The 4,243-nt window shown below is 45.3% G+C and overlaps 1 pseudogene; it reads right to left on the bottom strand.

Moving 5' to 3' along the window:
- Nucleotides 1-907: 907 nt before the first annotated feature.
- On the bottom strand, nt 908-3,925 carry LOC134391836 (dermatan-sulfate epimerase-like; annotated as a pseudogene).
- Between the last annotated feature and the right edge of the window lie 318 nt (nt 3,926-4,243).

A 4,243-nucleotide genomic window follows, 5' to 3' on the forward strand; every position in this document is an offset into this window, starting at 1 on the left:
ATATCAACAGCTATGCAAACAGACACACACACACACACACACACACATACTTAAATTGACATATATATATATTTTTTTCACTATTATAATGTGTTTATTTAGCAAAATAAACTTGAAGAAATTTTCTATTAAAAAACAAGAATATATCCAAATTTTGGATTTCCCATCTTCTTTGGTATTGAGATCAACATTCAGGATATAAAATATTTTATTTTAAAACGTTTAGTCACTAGGTCTACAACAGTTTTCCATATAAGGAAAATACAATATTAAGTAACCTGTAATTGACTTATTGATCAACCCATGAATGCAAATACAAGCAACCAATTACATGTGGGAGAGAGCAGTATCATCAAAGAAATATTCATTCATAGACATATGTTTTCTACTGAACATGTCTTTTAAGTTTTTAATGATCTTCTGCCATCTTTTTTTACTAGGTAACCTGAATAGCCATCCAGATCCTGTAGTAACAGTTCCTGCTACTCACATAACTAAAGAACTACTTCTCCAAGGAAGCTGACATCATCATACCAGGACTTAGCAACACTCATTTTTCAGCATGCTCTTAAGAAAAATCATTACATTAAAAAAAAAAAAAAAAAAAACAGATTTTGTTTCTTCTAACACTAGTAGTATACAGACTACTAAATTAGCAAAGCCAAACACTTCGAGAAGCAGCATGGGACAACTGAGCTACTTTTATTCCTTTAATAATTTCTTTGCCTGCTCCAGTTCTGATTTCTCCAAGTCCCTGCTTTCTTGTGTGAAAATACCTTCTCTTAATTTGTTAAAATAAATCTGAAAAAAAAAATTCCAATAACAAACTGGGGCAATTAATCTTTTTTTTTTTTTTTGCCTAGACCCTTATAATCACAAAATGATCAAGCAATTTATAGCTTTGGTGCTAGCACTGTGACTGGGAACAAGAAGAGTACAACCACAATAAAGTACAGCTATCTATTAGAAGGACTGCATAAAGACATCTTTGGCCATGGAGGCTCTGGGCCCTCTGGAAATAAGTCAGTTGCATTGCCAACATGACAAAGAAAATAGCAATGTTCAGAATCAGGAACAGTCTGGTATACGAAGCAGACAGTGATGGGCTCTGCTGTGAGTAGCTGTCACCATCCGTACCTGTCCAGACTGGTCTTTCATCAACCCCTCATTTTTATGTTTCTCATATGTTACATCGGCAAAATCTAAAAGGTCTTTCATTTCTTCATCTTCATCTATGGGTAGTTCTTTCTGTGCTAAAATCTGAGCTTTTTGTCTAATCTTTTTCTCATTGACTTCAATCTGTGCAAAAATATCAGGAACAGCATCTACAAATTTATAGCATTTGCCTGCCCTTCGGTTTTTCTTTGATTTGCTTTGCTGCTGCTGCTTTTGCTGGGATATGGCAAAAATCCTATCAATGGCCTCCTCAGTCTGTCTCTTGTCTGAAAATCTTAGCAGGCGCTCAGCAGTCTTCCTAAAGCTAGCTGTGTTCTGGACTCGGGACAGGGTCTGCTTCTCCAGTAGTTGGAACCCTGGCTTAAAACGCTGCAGGTTCTGTTCAACAATAGCAGCATAGTCCTTCACCTCAGGGACAAGGGTGCTCTTGATGGCTGAATTCCGGTCAAACAGAATTTTCTGACGATCTGCAATGACCTGTGCAAAGGCAGACTGTCCTGTGGTCTCACCTGTCCACAGGTAAGTTGCATAGGCATGTTCACTGGTGGCTATGAACACATCCAGTTGCTGAGAGTCTCCATGGATACTGAAGCTCTGAACATCTACAGATGGCCCTATGAAGAGGTAAACTGCCCTGGTGATGGGACTTCAAAGGTGCATGGTGACATTCACAGTTTGTCCCATTGTAGGGATAGCCCCGAGGGTATGTCACTGAGGCAAAGGTTGCTTTCTCACTGTAGCCAGTATCATCCATCCAGTACATTTTACAGAGACCATCTCGCTGCCTGATGAAAGCCCCATGGACCCCATCGACCATTGTCTCTTCAAAAGGTACATCCACATTGTGGAAGAAGCTTGCTGCTGTCTCCAGAGGGCTCTCCCCTCCCAGGTGTATTTGGTCTACAAGGAGAAGCAGCTGTGGATGCGGGAGGATCTGATTCCTCTGAACATTCTTCAGATTGAGCTGGGGGTTATAAGCTCCCACACCTTCTCCTCGGATGAAAACCACCCCATTTTTCTCCACTGCTGCAACCGCTCTCCCCTGACAGCTTGCTGCCAGGTCATGCTTGTATTTAGACCATTTTGATGAGCAATCTTCTGTGACCTGACCCTCCCAGGGAGAAAAGCAGCTCTTTGACACAGCTGGGGAAAACATCAAAACGTTGTTGAAGAAGGTGTACTTTGGCCCATAGAGAGCCTCAGTGATGAAAGGCACACCACTGGGAGCAAAAGTAAATGAGTTTTGATCAGGGTGTTCATGCCCTGCATTAAAAGTTCTCCACCCTTTGATCCAATCCTTGAATTTGTTTCTATGGACAATGTCATATATTGCACGTCCCCCAAGTTTTCCTGACTTGAAGGAAAGGAAAGATCTATTGATTTCTGCAGGTAGTGCACTTCCGTAAGTCGCAACACCCCAGTCTTCAAAATAATGCAATGTAGGGCTGCCAAAATCTGGAGGAGGAATGGATTTCAAGCTGGCATCATACCAGAGGAATTCTGTGTGTAGAGTACACCAGCGCTGCCCTTTGGACGGTGTTCCTGGACCGTCCACCATTCTGTTCCTTCTGATTTGGTCAGCCAGCCAGTTACCACTGCCGTTACGCATGACAAATTTATGCAGGAATACTCGTTGGCTTTCTGGACCATAAAACCAGTTGTAATTTGAGTCCGCAATAGCCACAGTCCTTTGAAACCCTGGCAGGATGTTTCTGTACAGAATGCAAAGTGTTTTTTAAGCCACGGATGGCCAAAGTGGTTGATGCCAAAGTGCCTCTGAATGAGAAACATCTACTGGAAGAGTGATCGAGTGGTGTAGCTGCCATGTGCAACTTCTTCATAGAGGGAGCCGTCCGTCACCTCCCGGAGCAAGACCAGAGATTTCTCCATGATGGTCAGAACCTGTTTGGTCCATAAGTAGGCTTCTTGAAGATACCCTTGATTCATCAGAACTAGGCTTCCTGTGAGCAAAGCCATGCAGCTGGTGGGCTGGTGATTGTGCAGGTATTGAAATCCCATCCTCTCCTGCATGAATTTCATACGTATATCCCGAGGCAGTGGCAATCACTTCAAGAAACTTCTCCTGTTGTGTCTTGCTCAGGTAGTGGTACAAGAAGTCACAAGCAGTGGCAAAACCAACCAGGGAGTGAGCAAGCGGGACCTCATCCCAAGGAGCATCCTTCAGCAGCTAGGCCGCTGCCGTCCCTTCCATGTAGTCTCTGGCCGTGTCTCGGGCTCCAGTGCTCTCAGGATACAGCACACAGAACATGGCCAAGGCACCCAGGTCGCTTCCGTAAGTGTCATTCCAGCGGGCGCTGTGATCCTTGGGCTCCCAAGGAGGCAGGCGCTCCACAGGGCTGGGCGGCGTGGTGTGCACGGCCTCGGTGCGCCGGCGGCGACGTGCTCGTGACAGCCGGCCGCCCTGAGCTGCAGCTCCGCCACCTCCGCCCTGGAGAAGCCCAGCAGCGGGTGGCTGTCGTGGCTGGCACTGGTGAAGGGAGTCGTGACTTCCGGGTTCCCGTCGGTGAAGGAGGCTGACACCAAGCAAAGCGAATCTGTGAAGAACACACTGGGAGCCCCGTGCGCGAGTCCTCATCGTGGCATCCGATCTCCACATCTCCAAGGCAGCCAAACCGGCTTCGAAAGACCCGCTCCCCGCCGCGGCTCCGTCCTCTCCGGCGTCGCCTGCCCAGCCTCGTCCCAGGCTCCACCGCCCCTTCCCGGCCGCCTCACTCCAGGACCAGGCCATAGCTCTGCCTGCTCCACAATTTTGGACGTTGAGGGAAAGATATTGAGACATATTCATTACCTGCACTTCTCACTTAATTATGACCCTCTATTACAGAAAATAGCAGCATTTCTATGACTCTGAAGACAATAATCATCATACAATGTAGGTTATTTGGACAAATTAATTGTAAGAACTATTACCTTGAACTCAGAGGACACCAGTTTCTTAATCTATAAAACAGCAGGAGCAACAATCATCACAAGTGCTAGGTTTGCATGGAAATAGCATGACTTAATTTGGATGAAAGTGTGTTATAACCCCTGTGCAGTGAAATGT

This window comes from Cynocephalus volans, chromosome 12 (genome assembly GCF_027409185.1).
Source record: "Cynocephalus volans isolate mCynVol1 chromosome 12, mCynVol1.pri, whole genome shotgun sequence".
Classification (NCBI taxonomy): domain Eukaryota; kingdom Metazoa; phylum Chordata; class Mammalia; order Dermoptera; family Cynocephalidae; genus Cynocephalus; species Cynocephalus volans.